Source organism: Pseudorca crassidens, chromosome 6, assembly GCF_039906515.1.
Source record: "Pseudorca crassidens isolate mPseCra1 chromosome 6, mPseCra1.hap1, whole genome shotgun sequence".
Classification (NCBI taxonomy): domain Eukaryota; kingdom Metazoa; phylum Chordata; class Mammalia; order Artiodactyla; family Delphinidae; genus Pseudorca; species Pseudorca crassidens.
Window position 1 is genome coordinate 30,402,036 of NC_090301.1, and position 20,188 is coordinate 30,422,223.

The 20,188-nt window shown below is 39.4% G+C and overlaps 1 protein-coding gene across 1 annotated transcript in view; it reads right to left on the minus strand.

The window, feature by feature from the left end:
* PARD3B (par-3 family cell polarity regulator beta) overlaps positions 1 to 20,188 on the minus strand; it is a 1,041,103-nt gene that overhangs the window by 75,274 nt on the left and 945,641 nt on the right. The gene's annotated exons all lie outside the window — the stretch shown is intronic.

Here is a 20,188-nt window from a genome sequence, read left to right on the forward strand (position 1 = left end):
CTAATTTTTTTTCTGTTCAGGACACCATATTACATTTAGTCATCACGTCTCCTTAGGCTCCTCTTGGCTGTGATAAGAGTGTATACTTTCCACGAAACCTTTCTTTACTACCTGGGATCGGTGGCAATCAGCTACCTCTTCCACAGCTTTTATGAAGCCCTCTCTGATCACCTGAACCTCACTGAGCCCGCTCCCTTATAAACAGAGAAGTGACAAACTATTTTCAGTCTAGTGTTGGTCTTTATTGGTTTTTGTCCCTTCCTATGTACTTCCTGTGTTCACCTCTCTTCAGGTCTCTTCCACCAGCCTCTGAGATTCTGATGGGCACTAAGTGACTGGCCCCGGTAGGTTCTCAATAAAGTGTGTTAGTGCCATGAATCTAAAGACTTTACATAGAGTCTTTCTGTGTCTATCATAGCAACTAAAGACACATATGGGACGAACATGGTATTTGAAGGTACTTGGTGACTGATCAATTCCTCACCTCCTCCCGTCAACACATGTGGTTTATGGCCACCTGTGTCCTCACTCTTGTGCTAGGGTAGCTCTCATATAATGTGCATGGAAGGGGTAAATAGAAAACCTGGCCTCTTATAATGGAGGGGAAGGGGGAGTTTGCTAATAAGCACAGGAAGTAACAGTGTCAAGGTTGTAGAGGAAATTTTTCTGGGTAGTACTCAAGCTGGAATTTATTTTCCTCCTACGAAAAGTCCCAGCTCTCTATGCAAACACCATCCCAGCTTGGGTGGTGTGTGTAGGGAGGGTTTGTCAGGGGAGGTGTTGCAAAACGAGAATATACGCACATTTAGAGTTAAGAAAGGCTATTCCTGGTGTCACATTATTACAGGAGGCCCTTAGGAGTGTGCCCTGTAAAACCTCTTTATATTTCACCAATACATAGGAGCACCTGGCGTCATCTGAGAGGTTGACAGCCCAATAGCTACCTAGGTAGGATGAAGATTGCACTTACAGCTTTAGAAGTAACTACAGAGAGACAGAATTCTCTGCATTAGGATAAAGCCCTGATTTAAACTGCTAACCTTTTTAACAAAAACTAGGGGCAAGGATGGTGTCAGACAGTTAGGGGATAAATAAATGGCACAGAAAAAGAAGCGATGGATAGAAGTATTGTCCCCAGTCACTCCTATCTAAGGTTTGTTTCTTTTTTGACCTATTTTTTTATGGAGGGAGAATTAATGTAAATACCAGAAATATGTTGATGATTACTAATTGTGGTTGTTATAAAAACATCATGCTTCGTTGCCATAGATACAGAAGAATAAGGAATGAGGTGGGTCTTTTAGGAGACTGTGGGTAAAATTAAAATTAAAAAAAAAGAAAAACATCATATTTATGTATCCTTAGGATGGCTTTAGACATTTACAACTAATTTTTTTCACGTGGCCACAAAACTCCAAGTTAATACTTTCAGGGCCGTTATCTGAACTGGCCTGGCCTAATGATGGCAGTCAACATTCTGGGATCTCAGGAGGCAGCGCCCATGTGCTGTGGTTCTGGTAAGCTGCTGGCACGCTAGATTCTGTGAAACGTAGGATGATCCTTATCCTTAAGCAGCTTTTAGTCTTGTTGGGAAAACAAGGGTCAGAAATGAAATAATTAAAGAGTGATGTAGGGCAATGCATGAACCAATGTCATTCAGGATGCTACTAGCAGAAGCACAGATGAAGGTGTCTGGAAAAACTTCACGAAGTAGAAGAGCAAAGGCCAGGTTTCAAAAGATGGATGGCATGCTTATACATCAAAAATTATTCTGTTCTTGAAAACAGTATGGAGGTTTCTCAAAAAAACTAAAAATAGGGTTACCATATGATCCAGCAATCTCACTCCTGGGCATACATCTGCAAAAGATGAAAGCTCTAATTCAAAAAGATACAGGCACCACAGTGTTCACTGCAGCACTATTTACAATAGCCAAGACATGGAAGCAACCTAACAGATGAGTGGATAAAGAAGATGTGGGGGGTGTGTGTGTATACACACACACACACACACACACACACACATATATGGTGGAATATTACTCAGCCATAGAAAAGAATGAAATATTGCCATTTGCAGCAACATGGAAGGACCTAGAGATTATCATACTAAGTGAAGTAATTCAGACAGAGCAAGACAAATATCATATGGTATTGCTTATATGTGGAATCTAAAAAAATGATACAAATGAACTTATTTACGAAACAGAAACAGACCCACAGACATAGAAAACAAGTTTATGGTTACCAAAGGGGAAGGAGGGGAGGGATAAATTGGGAGTATGAGAGTAAAATTGATAAACAACAAGGATTTGCTGTAGAGCACAGATTCAATATCTTGTAATACACTATAATGGAAAAGAATCAAAAAGAGAACACAGATATACACATATATATGTATAACCGAATCATTATGCTGTACACCTGAAACTAATACAATATTGTAAATCAACTATACTTCAATTAAAAAATTATTCGATTCTTCACCAATTGTATATGTATTTGTGTTTCCCTATTAATACTGCAGCATCTTTAATACAATCATTCAATTAGTAATTACTGAACACCTTCTGTATTCTAATGCCACATTAGGTACCACTTTCAAAACAATGAACAGCGGCTTGATTTCTTCATTGCTTTAAATACAAAAGAGACAGGCCTGCAAACAATTACAGTACAATGAGATCACCGCTGGAGTGTCAGTCTGAAGGAGGTAGTGGGAGTCTGAAGGAACAGATACCAGAGTCCACCTGGGAGAGTTGAAGACAGCTTCATGGGGGTGTTGAAGCTTCATTTAAACTTGAATATGAATGAGGAGGAGTTTGTTAGGAGGAGGAGGGGGTAGGAGTAGCAGGAGAAGGCATTCTCAGTAGACAGAACCAAAGTGAAACGACATGGAGGCATAAAAGGAGCACTGTGTTCCCAGGGAATGTCAACATTTTGGTAAAAGAAGAAACAGAGGCTCTAAGGAAAAGAATATTAGGAACAGTAGCAACAATATCACTGCTGCTACTATTATGATTACAACAATATTATTGCCACTAGTACAATTTTTTAAAATAGATTTTATTTTTTAGAGAAGTTTTAGGTTTGTAGCAAAATTGAGAGGAAAGTACAGAGAGTTCCCATACATATCATGGATCATGCTTTTGGTGTCACATCTAAAAAGTCATACCAAATTTAAGGTCATTTGGATTTTTTCCAATGTTATCTTCTAGGAGTTTTACAGTTTTGCATCTTACATTAGGTCTGTGATAATTTTTGTGAAGACTATAAGGTCTGTGTCTAGATTCTTTTTTTCTTTCTTCTTCTTTTTTGCATGTGGATGTTCAGTTGTTCTAGCACCATTTGTTGAAAAGACTATTTTTGCTCTATTATATTGCTTTTGCAACTTTGTCAAAGATCCGTTGAGACTGTGTTTCTGTGGGTCTATTTCTGGGCTCTCTATTCTCTTCCACGGATCTATTTGTAGATTTTTTCACCAATACCATACTGTCTTGATTACTGTAGCTGTAGAGTAAGTCTTGAAGTTGGGTAGTGTCTGTCCTCCAACTTTGTTCTTCTCATTCAACATTGTGTTGGCTATTCTGGGACTTTTGCCTCTCCACATAAACTTTAGAATCAGTTTGTAACTTGCTGGGATTTTGATTGGGAGTACATTGAATATATAGATCAAGCTGGGAAGAACTGACATATAGACAATATTGAGTCTACCCAAGAACACAGACTATCCAACACAGACTCTCCTTCCATTTTTTAGTACTTCTTTGATTACTACAATTTAACACTTATTTGGCCCTTATTGAGTGCCAAGCACAAGGCTAAATGTTTTATTTGCATTAGCCCATTCATTCCTCCCAAATATCCCCAATGGTTGCCCAATTTTGCACATGAGAAAACTGAGCAGTTGCCTAAGGTCATACAGCTAGGACACGGCATATCTGAGACAATGTTCAGGTCTGTCTGATCCCAGAGTCCAAGCTCTGGAGAAACTGCCATAGACTGGATCTTGGAGGAGCTCATGCCAAGGAACTTGATTTTACCATTAGTTGATGGTGAACCCACTGAGAAGTGATATTCCATAAGTGATAGCACATATTGAACAGTTAGAGAGATTATTCTTGCCATAGTATGGAGGTTCCCATGACAGTCTAAGTCAGAGATGATAAAGGCCTAAACAAGGGGCTATTCAAAAGGATGGAGACAAGGGAGCATCATAAAGATGTTAAGAGGGTAAATTTAATACAACTGACTGAGAATTAATGGGAAGGATGTGTCTGGAATCATGCCTAAGTTTCTGAACTTAGCTACTAGGTGAATCTGATAACTGTTGCCAAGATGGAACTAAAAGAAGAACAGATTTGGGGGTAGGGGTAGGGGTTGGAGGAGGGAACACTTAGATATACTAAGCTTGAGTTGGGACATCTGATGGAAATGCCTGAGAGATAATTGAGTATAAAAGTTTGCAATGCCGAAGAAAAATCTGGACTAGAGGTGTAGAATTGAGAAACATTCAGTCTATAGTTGGTACCTGAAACCTTGGGAAAGAATTAGACTGCCCAGGAAGAATCTACAGTGACAGAGTAGAAGAAAAGACATGTGATGAAAGGAGAGAATGCCAATAATCATCTTAGAAATACCATAATTTAAGGGGCAGGCAAAAAAAAAAAAGTTGAACCCAGGAGGGATTCTGAGTAAAAGTTGTTGCTCAAGAAGAGAGCAAGGAGACAACGTTCACAGGAATTAAGGGAAAAGAATTCCACAAAAGAGGGAGTGGTTCACAGTATCAAAAGCAGCCAAGAGCTTCAGTAAGACAAGATCTGTGGCTCATATGGTGTGTTGGCGAGCTTTACTCGATCCTCCCTCCTTGTCGAGGGTCACTCTGAACCATAGAGCCCGGAAAGCTGAAAACTACCTTTCCCAGAATTCCCTTGTAGTCAATGTTCTGGGTGTGATTTAAGGTGGGCCACGTCATTTGAGAAATGGAGTTGAGGCAGTGGCTATGCTTCCACTGTTGATTCTGGCAAGAACGCCCAAAGGTGTGCTTGGTTTTCCCATGGCAGTGTTAGCAGATGTGCCATTGCTAGTTTCTGGGGGTGGAGTGTAGCTTTCATAGCTAGCTTTGGAGCTGGTGGCACTAAAGGTGAATTCCTGTTTGTGGCACCTTCCTAATTATGGTGGCTTCTGATATAGGCATTATTGTGCGGCTTGTGGAGCCAAAACCTTCCTCAAAGAAATGGCAGAAGCTCCCTGAGTAGCCTAGTTCTATTGTGTGGTTTGGGAAGTCATTCCTGAAAGCTTATCTAAGAATTTGTTTCCTAGCCTTCCTTATGATTCTGTAAGCCTGTTAACATGGTGTAATAAATTTGTTCCTGCTTAAGCTAGCTAGAGTGTGTATTGTTCTCTGCAACTGAACACTGACTGATAGAAAGTCTGTAAAAGGCTATGTGGGAATTGGCAATGAGATGTTGCTTGGTGCTCTATTGAAAGCCAGACTCTATGGTGTTGAAAATCTTTACAGTTTTCTAATAGATAAACACCCACTGGTTGCACTGTCTTATGCTATCATGCTCAGAAAATGAGATTAATACTTTCAAGTAAATAAACATTTGTTAGTGACTCTAAATATTAGAGTCGTATGCTAAGTACTCTAAGACACAGAGATGAGAAAAGTCATTTCCTGCTCAGGGACACACGGTTAGTCAAGGGAGATGAGAGCAATACATTTGCGTTCCATTATTTAAAAAACAGATTTACCTATTTTTTTCTCCCTAAGTCACCCAAAGATGACCTCTGTTAACATTTACAAATATATACATATTTTAATGGTATACAGAAATTTTTCCCAACTATTTACTACTGGTGTTTTCCTGTGCTAGTAGATATGTTTCCACAAACGTGAATTTTAATAGCTATATAAGATTTATGGATAAATCATAACTTATCTAATCTCCTCCTGTAATTTGATCACTTTTACTATCCCAATCAGAAATGGTGGCAATACAGATTATTGTGTTGGGGACAAAGATTCTTACAAATAGCTGTGAACTGAAAGTAGGAAACTGCAGCTAGAGGGTTGCCAAAGAGAAACTAATTATAAGTTTTAGTCGGGTCCTTAGGAAGTCAAGCCACTTTTGGAGGGAGTGAGGGGAGAGAGAACTGGCAGAGGCATTTATAAGCTCATTTCTCATTTTGCTCTGTGCTCAACAAGACTCAGAAATGCGTCTCCTTGAAGAACTCCATATTAGGTAATGCCTCACATCACAAAAACATAAGGTCAGCGGCTTTGATCCAATTAATTTTTTTTAAAGAAGCCCTTTATCTCACTTGGTATCATGCAGGTTTTTTTTTTTTTTTAATGTAATGACCTAAATATACATCTGATAGGAATAATCTTGACTTAAGCCATAACAGAAACATAGTCTTTTCCACAACAATGTAATGTTAGAACTTATGCTTGGATTTTGGGCATATTTATCTCTCTGCTGCTCAGGAAGTGAAACTTCAGAGAGCTCATTCAAAACAACGTGAAGAGCTCATACCTTGGTATGCCTTGCACATGGCGGTCTTCTTTATTTGGATTATGACAGCTTATGACAGCCTATCAGGAGGGCTTGGTGTTTGTTTGGGGGCGGGGGGCGAGCAGGGGGATGCTTTTAGTCCATGGGAGTTCTCCCAATTTCATTCACTCAGTGCCTGCTGCTGGCTGGGGTGTTAAGAGCCTTGTTAAAATAAAGCTATTAGTCTTTTCTCTACAAAAGCAAGGAGCTTGCCACTTACATTCAGTGTTCCTTAAATTAGTGTGTATTTGTAGCCCGGCATTGCAAGAATCAGCAGTTTCATAAAGCAATATACTAAAGAGGCCATTTAACACCCCTGTTTCCCCCATTTGCAGATTAATGGAAGAGGGGAAGATTTAATGCCCTTTCAAACGTTTCTAAACAATTCATTAAAAATAAAAGGATAAATCAAATATCTGATGATAAAAAGTGGAAACAATTCAAAATTAACATGTTTTCCTATTCCTACAGGTCAGGACACATTTTTGCCAATGTTGTAATTTATGTCCCATAAGTCAATTTTCCTGAGGAAATTTAAAAGCTGCTGTGATGGAAAGGCTGTGCAAAGGTGCAACACAGCTTTTTCACCTGCACATAACATCCTCACTTACAAATATGTCTTACTCAGACCCATTACCCAAGAATGAGTTTCACGCTGCCAGACACATCATAAGATTAAAATGCAAAGTATAAAAATGTAGATGCCATTTTAGGAAATACGTCTTTCATTTCAAGTTGGTAACATGACAGATATTTTTGAGCAGTTTCCAGAAGCTTTCTTTTAATTACATTGCTTTTACCTAGCTATAGGTTTGGCTGGAAGGTTTTTAAAGGAATCAACTTAATAAAAACATCTAAAAAGTTATAAACTTGGCTTTGAGAATCTTCTAATATTCAGACACTCTGCTAAAATGCTACATGTTTGGAGGAAGGGCAACTGACAATATTCCATCTAAACAAAAAGAAACTAATTAAAATAAGCTGCTTAATTATTTCCCTTTTGCAATGTGAAGTATATTATTCCTGAGATATGTATTTACAAATATGCTATCTAGAGAAGCAAAAGTACACACACTCGTTCAAACCATTATTTCTGAAGTGTTTATTTTCTCTAATTTAATTTCAGTAATTTTGTCAAATAACTGGGTATTCAGCTTATAGACTTGCTTAGAACATCTGCTAGTTTAGAAAATACAGCAAATAAAAATATTTTTAAAATAACTCTTGGATAAGCCTTTTAACCATTTTGTGCCTATATTTTCCTCCCTTGTAAAATGTTGGAGTTAAAACATAAATCCTTAAAGTCCCTTCTAACCTACACACATATATAAAAGTTATCTTGTATATAGTTTCCACATTATGTTAACCAATTACACCTTATTAATATAGTAACTATACGTATGCACATAGTTATTTTAAAGCTGAATGACAAAGATAGCAAAGCAATCTGCAACATTATAAAGTTATAACACATTTATTGGGATTTAAGCATTAAATCTCATGCTAGCACCATCCAAGTTCTAGCCATATACATATACATATGTACACATATACAAATGTACACATATACATATGTACACATATAGATATGTACACATTGGGCAACAGCCTGAATGATCTCTCTTCTGATTATCTTCGGAGAAAATAAAATCAGACATCTCCTGCCCAGCTCTGTTTGTGTCTGGGCCTAAGATACAGTTACCATAGAAACTATGATTGTGGATACAATTTACAAACTTGGCTTCATCTATCAGATGCACTTTGTGCGTTAGTGTATGTGTGTGTGTGCGTGTGTACATGTGTGCATATGTGTCTTGCCAATAAGCTTGAAGAGCAAACTCTGGCTCTACATCTTTAATTAAAGAGCCAGACACCACTCCTCATTTCCTTTTCCCATCTGTCTACCTACAAAAAGAGATCTTGTAACACTGACTGACATATAACACTGACTGACATCTTACTTGGCAGAAGACAAAGGTCTGATGAAAAGATGAAAAAAAAGGTATTAGGAAAAGCATTCCCCAAGAAATCTGTCTGTTCACACCTGTCCTGTATTTTCCAGGAACAGAATAAAAGAACTTAGGTGGAGTTTTGGTTAGTTACAGTAATCACTAGGTTCTAATACCCAGTACTTATTGAATTTGGTTTCCAATTGTTTCTTGGATATAACATGTGAGTTATTTACTCCTCTGCTGTTTTAGTTTATTGTACTCTGTGACAACCTTCTTTACACATCCTAAAAGAAACAAAGTTGACCTTCAAAATATGACTAAATCTGAAAATGATAATAGTTTGTTCACATTATTCCTTATGAGTTCACACTATCTCTTCTAACTATTAAGTCTTATAAAGGATATTCATTGACTAAAGCTCTCTAGCATATTTAAATTATACTTGCATTTATAAAGACTAAACAATGTAAATATATGCAAAATGTTAAGCTCTTCAGAATTTTTTTAATAGTTTAGTCAGTGGGCAAGTTCAAATCACTCCCATTATAGTTACTAGAAAGAAAAGATTCTCTGGAACACTCTACAATCAGTATCATGCGTTAAAATCAATGTGACCATTTCCATTTCTGCCTCATTTTACACGCGGGGAAACTAGAGTTCAGAGGATGTTAAAGCAACTTGCCCAAAGGGTCATACGGTGGCAAAGACAAGATCCAAACTGAGATCTGCCTGACCCCAAAGTAGTGCTTGTCTCACTCTTAATGCTGCCTCATATGTTAGAAGTGATCATTATAGTTACTGTTGCTCTGTTTCTTAAACAAAGAACTGAGGCATCAGACCTGAAAGTTGAAATAAACCTATGTTGGCAGTGAGATGGAACACGTGAAATTATGACTGCCTGTGAGCACTCTGAATGTGCTTATGGTCATCATAGCCATACAGCTGAACCCCAATTGCCTAGTGATATTTATTTAAAATAGCTGGAGGGGGCTTCCCTGGTGGCGCAGTGGTTGAGAGTCCTCCTGCCGATGCAGGCGACGTGGGTTCGTGCCCCGGTCCGGGAGGATCCCACATGCCGCGGAGCGGCTGGGCTTGTGAGCCATGGCCGCTGAGCCTGTGCGTCCGGAGCCTGTGCTCCGCAACGGGAGAGGCCACAACAGTGAGAGGCCCGCATACCGCAAAAAAAAAAAAAAAAAAAAAAAAAAAAAAAAAGCTGGAGGCATTAATATACGTATACATGTTAATTTTTTGTTATAGCAAAAATAATTTTTAATAAAAATAACTTAATAAAAGGTTATTTTTGTTAAAAATATCCTGCTGTATTACAGGTTTTTTTTCAGTACTCATGAATGGTGTCAGTCTATTAATTTGGTTTACACAAGACATCAGATTGCGAGCTTCATTAGAATTGAGACAATGCCTCTTTTTTGAGCCATTACATTCTCAAGGCCTGGCATATCACCTTGTTCATTAATATTTATTGAGTCAATGAAACAGAAGTCTCAAACATCTACTCAGTAGCAGTTAACACAAAAAAATTAATGTTTCCCTAATGGCTACCTAGTTTTTTGAACCAGACCTGTGAAATAATAGGATACATACTATCAAAATGTTTTTAAGGAAGTTTTATGACATCTGTCCTTTGGTTAAGTCTTATTAAGACTGCACCTTTCAAGCTCTTTTGTTAATTAATTTATTTATTTTTGGCTGTGTTGGGTCTTCATTGCTGCACGCGGGCTTTCTCTAGTTGCGGTGAGCAGGGGGCTACTCTTTGTTGCGGTGTGCGGGCTTCTCATTGCAGTGGCTTTTCTTTGTTGCAGAGCACGGGCTTCAGTAATTGTGGCACACGGGCTCAGTAGTTGTGGCTAATGGGCTCTAGAGTGCAGGCTCAGTAGTTGTGGCACACGGGCTTAGTTGCTCAGCAGCATGTGGGATCTTCCAGGACCAGGGCTCAAACCTGTGTCCCCTGCATCGGCAGGCGGATTCTTAACCACTGCGCCACCAGAGAAGTCCCAAGCTCTTTTGTTTATTTAGTCCTGATTTATTTTCATTTCTTTAAAAAAAACAAAAAAGCAACCTAGAAACATTCTTATAGTTGAGATTTAAACTTGAATCTGGAGTATAAATCAAAACCATTAGGAACCTTAAGTATGTAACTGCTTAGAAAAGATTCTAATAGCTCAAAAATAATACTAGTACACTAGTAGGGGAAGCTTATCTGATAGAATAAATTACTGGGCACACTGGGAATAATCACTGTTGATCTAAACATGTACCTTAACGTGCAGCTTCACAAAGTTACCAGACCCATGCTACCATTAATGCTGGAATCAGACACACAATAGCCCTACATTTATATTAACAAAATTATTTTGCAACCGACGGCTATACCAGCAGAATTCAGTTCTAGGAAGATGAATGAAGACGAGAGGAGGAGAAAGGAAGAACTAAACAGATGACGTTCTGAAAAATTGATGTTCTTGTGTCGAAACCTAATTTGAACAACGAAACCAAACACACACACCCTGTCAATGGTTTTCTATTAACTAGTGAATAAAGGCTCTCAGTAACTGACAGCCATCTAATTTTCCAGCTTTATGTTGTTCCGGTCATATATGCTCAACGATCTGATTTCACTGGGCATTTTACAGATCCCAAGAATGCACTTTTGTGCTGATGGCAAGGTGTCTACTTCTGTAGTTTTGGTAGCTCTTCCAGCGGTCAAGTTAGTGCCTTAAACATGGCAAGGGCTCAGTAAATGCTAATTGAGTGAATGAATGAAGGAACAAATGTTGCTCTGATTGGTTGTATTCACTGCTGTGAAGGGACAAGTGGTGAAAGTAGCAGTGGGAAAGAAAAACAGATTTTGTAGAGGGTGGTGAGAACATTAAAACAGTGATAAACAGAGAAGAAAGCCTTGAAAAAGGAGTGTAGACAGGGGAAAAGGAAAAAAAAAAAAAAAACCCTGAGAAACAGAGAAAAGTTGCAAAAAAGGAAAGGGAACTATGGAATGAAAATAAGCTAGGTTATTGCAAACTATTCTCATTCTCAGCATACAGGTAATTCCTGTCCTAAGTTTCCATTAATCAAACTCTTGGACCAATCAGAATAGTCCATTCCCCTACCAGGCTGAGTAACAGGACTTTGTTCTTCTGATTAGATGTATAGCATCTTACTTTCAAACTCTTTAAAATGTGGTCATTTTAAGTCAACATTTAAAGTTGGATTTGATATAATCATTTAATTGGGCATTGATTCATCTACACAGAACTCATTACTGAATTCTTCAATTTCATCAACATAATTTCTTTCCAAATTATCTTTTATCTAGATGCGAGAAGTCCAAATGCTGTGAACACTTTGCCAAAATAAAAAGCTTTTGGATTTCTAATGCTGGCTGGACACAAACCCACGGAAGAGAGCTGAAGAATAACGCATGCTTGCCAACTGCCAGATAAAACTGCTTTTCCCATAATTAATATCATTCTTGCTGTTCAAGTACCATTTCCATCCTCTAATAATTTCCATTAATAGAGGAAGTTTCTGCAGTAATCTGTGCATGCTGAAAAACCACTGTGGCTTCCATACACATTTTAACCTAAATAATGACAATGAGTGTAAAGGGGATGGTTAGAGATATTACTGTAACCCAGGGCTGCATTCACTTGGTCATCGTTTTCAATCTCCAAAAACTGTCCAAAGGGCTTAGACCTCGGTGCTTAGAAATCAGGTCCGGTGCTCTGATTTCAATAGCACCGGACCATATGAATTTATACCAAGACGAGAAAGTGTATAAAATGAGTGTATTGGACTATTCATCTACCAAAAAATTAATGCGGAAAGAGAGTATTTTTAAAAAGATGCAAATATAAGCTCAGGTCCTGTAAACTATGATAGTTGTATCACATTTGAAGCTGAAGCTTCCAGTAAGAGGAAGTGATAGACCAGCTGCAAACCATACCCCAAACCTGCCAGTTCACACTGCTTTTTAGTATGCTGCTGCAAGATCAAGAACTCAGCTTAGGATATAAAATGGTGCAAACATACAGAGAGCAACAACAATAAAAATCAGCTCAAGTTTCTCATAGGAGCCAAGAGATGAACGTAGCATGATGGTACCACAGTAGTCCCATACCAGGGAGGAGGCACCGAGTGGTTAAAGAGGTCCTGGGGTCCTTTCCTGGGCTTCGCTGTATGCTGAATACTGACACTACAACGAGCAAAGTTCTGATACAGGAAGACCAGTACCAAGATTGTTTTCCCCTCTGTTTCTAAGCTGCTTTGGAAATAGCCGAAGTCTACACCCTTTGCCTAAGATGGCTTTAGAAACACTCCACCTGAGCCCCGTCTAACCTTCCTCTGCCTTCTCTGTGAAGTCCACCCAGCAGAGATCTGACAGTGCCACTTGAGCCGGAAGCACTCACTCTGCGTGATGACCTGGGGGAGGGGGGAGGGGCTCAGGTTTGGAGACTGTGTTCAGTGACCTGATTAAAGCTTGAGAACCAGGTACCAAAGTTGCTGAGGGAATAGTACAGAAACAGTACTTGTGTGGGGGCTTTAATAGCCATTGTTAAAATAAAAAACAGCTGGTCATTAACTGTGACAGCTGTGCTTCCACCGGGTAAAAAGTCTGGGGGGACAGGGCGATCAGCAAGGGCTGGCTTCGGCACCTGCGTGCTGATGGGCACCTGACCCTGGGCTTGGAGGGACTGTGCACACATCTACTCTCGAGGCCGACCCTTCGGGGGCCGATACTAATTTTCAAAATATCTGTCCTGTTTGTAAGTGTGCTTGCTGTCTAGTTCCTACATACATTTAGAATGAATATCAACAGATACGATATCAATAAAGGACTTTACAATGATCAGAGGATGTTCTCATACAGCATCGGACTCATCCATGCCACTACGCTGACCAAGAGAAAGGCAGGTGTTACACATTCCTTGTAAGACTATTTGCTCAAAGAGGGAGGCACAACAGTAAGACAATCCTAAAAAGCACCGTCATTCCTACAGTGCGCCGCGTCCCTCCATTCTCACCAGAAACTGACTTGCAAAAAGAGTTTCTAATTGGACACTGAGAGGCCATGGTCCCTATAGCCCGCACAGCTTGTGGCGTGGTGGTCAGGAGCAGCTACTCCAGAACAGACCGGCGGGGCTTGAATTCCATTATCTGCTGCGTGACCTTGAGCAAGCTAACTTCTCAGCCTCAGTTTTCTCACCTGTAAAACCGGGCTAATAATAGTACCCACCTCAGGGCTTCCCTGGTGGCGCAGTGGTTGAGAGTCCGCCTGCCGATGCAGGGGACACGGGTTCATGCCCCGGTCCGGGAGGATCCCACATGCCGCGGAGCAGCTGGGCCCGCGAGCCATGGCCGCTGCGCCTGCGCGTCCGGAGCCTGTGCTCCGCAACGGGAGAGGCCACAGCTGTGAGAGGCCCGCGTACCGAAAAAAAAAAAAAAAATAGTACCCTCCTCTGATGGTTACTGTAAGGACTAAATGGTAGGAGGCATGTAAACCACATAATACATGTCTTACATACAGAGTATACTTATATGTTCAATAAATCATAGTTGTTCTTATTGTTGCTGTAGTTACAGTGAACCTGACCTTTCTTTTGGTAAGAAAAATACCTGGAGAGAATCTCTTTCCTGCTCTGTAGGGGTCATTTCCGTGATCCTCTGACTTGCCCTGGCTAAACTAATGGAAGCTTCTTCAGTAATACTGGTCCAAAAACAGTTCTGGGAAAGAGAGTAAGAGAGTGAGTAGAGAGAAAAAGAAAAGAGAGAGAGAGAAAGAGAGAGAGAGAGATAGGGCGCATGCAAGAGAATGCTCTTACTTTCTCTTGTAAAAAAGCCTCTTTTCTGCATTATATATATATATATATATATATATATATATATATATGATGAGTGGCTGGAATGATGTCGTATTTAAAAGGATGATATATGCATGTATGTGTGTGTGTGCATATTTACATGTGTGAATATGTATATATATTTATACACACATACATATAATCATCTTACTACTCTACACAGAAACTGCTCAATGACTAGGATAAAGTTTAAATTCCTGAATGTGGCATCCAAGCCTTTCATAGTCTACTGTTATCAGTATCATCATCATGTTTGCAGCCCCATTTCCGGCCACTTCATCCTTACATACCCCACATGTGCCCTTCTCCACCATTGGTCCTTCCCTGACCCCCATGCACGCTCACACTTCCACACCCTGCCTCAGCTTTTCCCTTTGCCCTTTACTCCCACTACCAAGTCCTCTGGGAAGCTCTTAACAGAGCTAGTCACTTCCTATTTTCCAAGAGTCTAGATTATATCTTTTAAAATAACTATCTAGATTATTATTTTATAATGATCTTGTACAATGATCTTTGTTAACATTTGTTGTCCTGCACATACTTCATGCTCAGTAAAGGCTGGATGATGAAAAGAATGAACCAGTTAAATGAAACAAGTAATCTTGAAGGTGAGATGTAACACAGGCAGGCAGAGAAATATGTAATCCTAGACTACCCACAGAAAACAGGCTTGGATTAACCTAGCTGGCCTACCTCAAGAGGCTGTTAACAAGTGAGTGCCACGCTCCAATTCATGAGGGAACATTAATTCCACTGCACGAAGTGAAGCCAAGAAGCAGTATTCATTATGCTTTAGGAATTTCACAGTACAGATGTGAAGTGTGCATTTTATTACAACATTACTGAACTGTTTGGGATCACACAAAAATACCGACCCCTTGTGTGTGCACTCCTACAGACTGGATGGGGAGAGGACGACAGCTGGGTCCTTTCCCAGGGCAGAACAGGCTCTGTGCATGGGTAGTGAGTCCACCCCTACCTGCTGACCTCAGCCATTCTGTTAGAGGTCCTACCACAGTCTATTGTTGGTTTTCCAAAATGAATGCAATCCCAGATTTAGCTCCACTTTGTGGTGGAAGGCCCCATCATTGTGTTTTCAAGTCTGAAAGCATCTCTGGCTTCTGTGTTCAGAGACAGGCCAGTCCAGGTACAGTTTCTCCCGAAAAGTAAAGATCCAGAGTCTGTAGGGAAGCATCATGTAGCAAGAGGTTGGCAGACAGGGAAAAGATAGAGAAAAAGAAAAAGGAAACCAACACTGGACATGATTCTCTCTAAGCAAAGAAACAAAATCCTAACTTAATGGCAGCTAAACAAATGAAAAGCTGGTTGAGTGCTATTTAGATGACTTCCCGTATTTAAGAAGAAAAATGTTTATCTACTTAAAGGTGTATTCCTTGTGCCCCAGTACAGTATAAATGTTGAACAGAAATCAGCATCCATGTATTATCTACAACTGCTTTTTACTATTTTAGTGGGCCCAGATGGAGAATTGTAAGGTGATTTTATAAACTTCAGCCTAATATACCTAACATCCCTAAGACGTAGGCAAAAGGATATACTCATCAATGTAATGAAACTAAGAAAAGTGAAAACTTAGGATGAATATTATGAGGAACTTCCAATGGTGTAATCCATTAGGAGGAGGGATAATTTGCCAGGGGGAGTTGATTTGTGTGTTAGAAAATGTATAATGCCCATTCATAATGTATTTGTGACAGACGTAATGCCAGGTCCACCTATAAATCAGATTTACCTTCTGTGCAAAGCCCCAGGGTCCTTCCTACCGAAGGCTTTCCTCGTGGGCACTGACCTGAGAAGATTTAAAATCCAAAGGGCCCAATTACTAAAAATCTTCCACCATGTAATTGGGCTTTGGTATGAAAAACAACACCACTATTAATCCAAGTCATTTGGAAGAAAGCAGAGAGAACTTCATCTCCTGATTCTGTCAACTGGTCCAGCGCAGTCTAGCGGATGGGTCTCTCTCTGAGCGTCTTCCCCAAGGGCCACGAGAAAATTTTACTTTGCAGACAGCAAAACTCCATAAATCATACTAGCTATCCACACGTGAGTCACTGACCATATGAAGAACACTGAATTTAAACTTAGGACGTTCACAGGGGAAACATCATTTTCAATTCGAGAGTCATCAGCCAGGAGCAACTCATCCAAAGAAAGAATGGGTAGAATCTTCAATCCTTAGGAACAGAGATCAAACACCATAATTCAAAGAGCATCAAAACTCAAGTGGGTGGGACAAGGAAAATGCAACGCTTTGGAAAGAACAGGCATTGAGCCCCTGTCACTCCATTCCTGGGAACAGAGGAGCATGTGGTCCAAAAGTTAATGACTCATTTTCAAGAAATCAAAATTCAATTCTGCACACTACATTTTCAATGACCCATGACTCAGTTAACAGCCACCAGACACTTGCTCTACCTTGCAACTCTCACTCAATGAGAATTCAAATACAGAGTAAATGGCTTTAAAAGTCCCCAATTGCCTGATATTAATAAAAACCAAACTGCAAGAAACTACAAAAAGAAAAAGCGTCTATTAAAAGTTTTTAGGTCCACACCAGTTTTCTTTTTTTTTTTTAAAAAAATAAAAACTTTATTGGAGTATAATTGCTTTACTTTGTTGTATTAGTTTCTGCTGTATAACAAAGTGAATCAGCTATATGTATTCATATATCCCCATATCACATCTCTCTTGCATCTCCCTCTCACCCTCTCTATCAAACCCCCCTAGGTGGTCACAAAGCACCGAGCATATCTCCCTGTGCTATGTGGCTACTTCCCACTAGCTATCTATTTTACATTTGGTAGTGTATATATGTCCATGCCACTCTCTCACTTAGTCCCAGCTTACCCGTCCCCTTCCCCCGGTCCTCAAGTCCATTCTCTACTTCTCTGTCTTTATTCCTGTCCCGCCCCTAGGTTTTTCAGCACCATTTTTTAAAAAATTCCACATACATGTGTTAGCATACGGTATTTCTTTTTCTCTCTCTGACTTACTTCACTCTGTATGACAGACTCTAGGTCCATCTACCTCACTACAAATAACTCAATTTCGTTTCTTTTTATGGATGAGTAATATTCCATTGTATATATGTGCCACATTTTTTTTTTTAACATCTTTATTGGGGTGTAATTGCTTTACAATGGTGTGTTAGTTTCTGCTTTATAACAAAGTGAATCAGTTATACATATACATATGTTCCCATATCTCTTCCCTCTTGCATTTCCCTCCCTCCCACCCTCCCTATCCCACCCCTCCAGGCGGTCACAAAGCACCGAGCCGATATCCCTGTGCCATGCGGCTGCTTCCCACTAGCTATCTACCTTACGTTTGTTAGTATATACATGTCCATGCCTCTCTCTCGCCCTGTCACAGCTCACCCTTCCCCCTCCCCATATCCTCAAGTCCGTTCTCCAGAAGGTCTGTGTCTTACCCCTAGGTTCTTCATGACATTTTTTTTTCCTAAATTCCATATATATGTGTCAGCATACGGCATTTGTCTTTCTCTTTCTGACTTACTTCACTCTCTATGACAGACTCTAGGTCTATCCACCTCATTACAAATAGCTCAATTTCGTTTCTTTTTATGGCTGAGTAATATTCCATTGTATATATGTGCCACATGTTCTTTATCCATTGATCCGATGATGGGCACTTAGGTTGTTTCCATCTCTGGGCTATTGTAAATAGAGCTGCAATGAACATTTTGGTACATGACTCTTTTTGAATTTTGGTTTTCTCAGGGTATATGCCCAGTAGTGGGATTGCTGGGTCATATGGTAGTTCTATTTGTAGTTTTGTAAGGAACCTCCATACTGTTCTCCATAGTGGCTGAACCAATTCACATTCCCACCAGCAGTGCAAGAGTGTTCCCTTTTCTCCACACCCTCTCCAGCATTTATTGTTTCTAGATTTTTTGATGATGGTCATTCTGACTGGTGTGAGATGATATCTCATTGTAGTTTTGGTTTGCATTTCTCTAATGATTAATGATGTTGAGCATCCTTTCATGTGCTTGTTGGCAGTCTGTATATCTTCTTTGGAGAAATGTCTATTTAGGTCTTCTGCCCATTTTTGGATTGGGTTGTTTGTTTTTTTGTTATTGAGCTGCATGAGCTGCTTGTAAATTTTGGAGATTAATCCTCTGTCAGTTGCTTCATTTGCAAATATTTTCTCCCATTCTGAGGGTTGTCTTTTGGTCTTGTTTATGGTTTCCTTTGCTGTGCAAAAGCTTTGAGGTTTCACTAGGTCCCATTTGTTTATTTTTGTTTTTATTTCCATTTCTCTAGGAGGTGGGTCAGAAAGGATCTTGCTGTGATTTATGTCATAAAGTGCTCTGCCTATGTTTTCCTCTAAGAGTTTGATAGTTTCTGGCCTTACATTTAGGTCTTTAATCCATTTTGAGCTTATTTTTGTGTATGGTGTTAGGGAGTGATCTAATCTCACACTTTCACATGTACCTGTCCAGTTTTCCCAGCACCACTTATTGAAGAGGCTGTCCTTTCTCCACTGTACATTCCTGCCACCTTTATCAAAGATAAGGTGTCCATATGTGCATGGGTTTATCTCTGGGCTTTCTATCCTGTTCCATTGATCTTTCTGTTTTTGTGCCAGTACCATACTGTCTTGATTACTGTAGCTTTGTAGTATAGTCTGAAGTCAGGGAGCCTGATTCCTCCAGCTCCGTTTTTCGTTCTCAGGATTGCTTTGGCTATTCGGGGTCTTTTGTGTTTCCATACAAATTGTGAATTTTTTTGTTCTAGTTCTGTGAAAAATACCAGTGGTAGTCTCAGAGGAATTGCATTGAATCTGTAGATTGCTTTGGGTAGTAGATTCATTTTCACAATGTTGATTCTTCCAATCCAAGAACATGGTATATCTCTCCATCTGTTTGTATCATCTTTAATTTCTTTCATCAGTGTCTTATAATTTTCTGCATACAAGTCTTTTGTCTCCTTAGGTAGATTTATTCCTAGGTATTTTATTCTTTTTGTTGCAATGGTAAATGGGAGTGTTTTCTTAATTTCACTTTCATATTTTTTGTCAGTAGTGTATAGGAATGCTAGAGATTTCTGTGCGTTAATTTTGTATCCTGCTATATTACCAAATTCATTGATTAGCTCTAGTAGTTTTCTGGTAGCATCTTTAGGATTCTCTATGTATAGTATCATGTCATCTGCAAACAGTGACAGCTTTACTTTTTCTTTTCCGATTTGGATTCCTTTTATTTCTTTTTCTTCTCTGACTGCTGTGGCTAAAACTTGTATGTAATTTTTGATAGTTTGCTTAATATGTGTCTTGGCATGTTTCTCCTTGGATTTATCCTGTATGGGACTCTCTGTGCTTCCTGGACTTGACTATTTCCTTTCCCATATTAGGGAAGTTTTTAACTATAATCTCTTCAAATATTTTCTCAGTCCCTTTCTGTTTGTCTTCTTCTGGGACCCCTATAATTCGAATGTTGGTGTGTTTAATGTTGTCCCAGAAGTCTCTGAGACTGTCCTCAGTTCTTTTCATTCTTTTTTCTTTATTCTGCTCTGTGGTAGTTGTTTCCACTATTTTATGTTCCAGGTCACTTTTCCGTTCTTCTCTCTCTGTTATTCTGCTGTTGATTCCTTCTAGAGAATTTTTAGTTTTATTTATTGTGTTTTCCTCATGGTTTGTTTGCTCTTTAGTTCTTCTAGGTCCTTGTGAAATGCTTCTTGTATTTTCTTCATTCTATTTCCAAGATTTTGGATCATCTTTACTATTACTACTCTGAATTCTTTTTCAGGTAGACT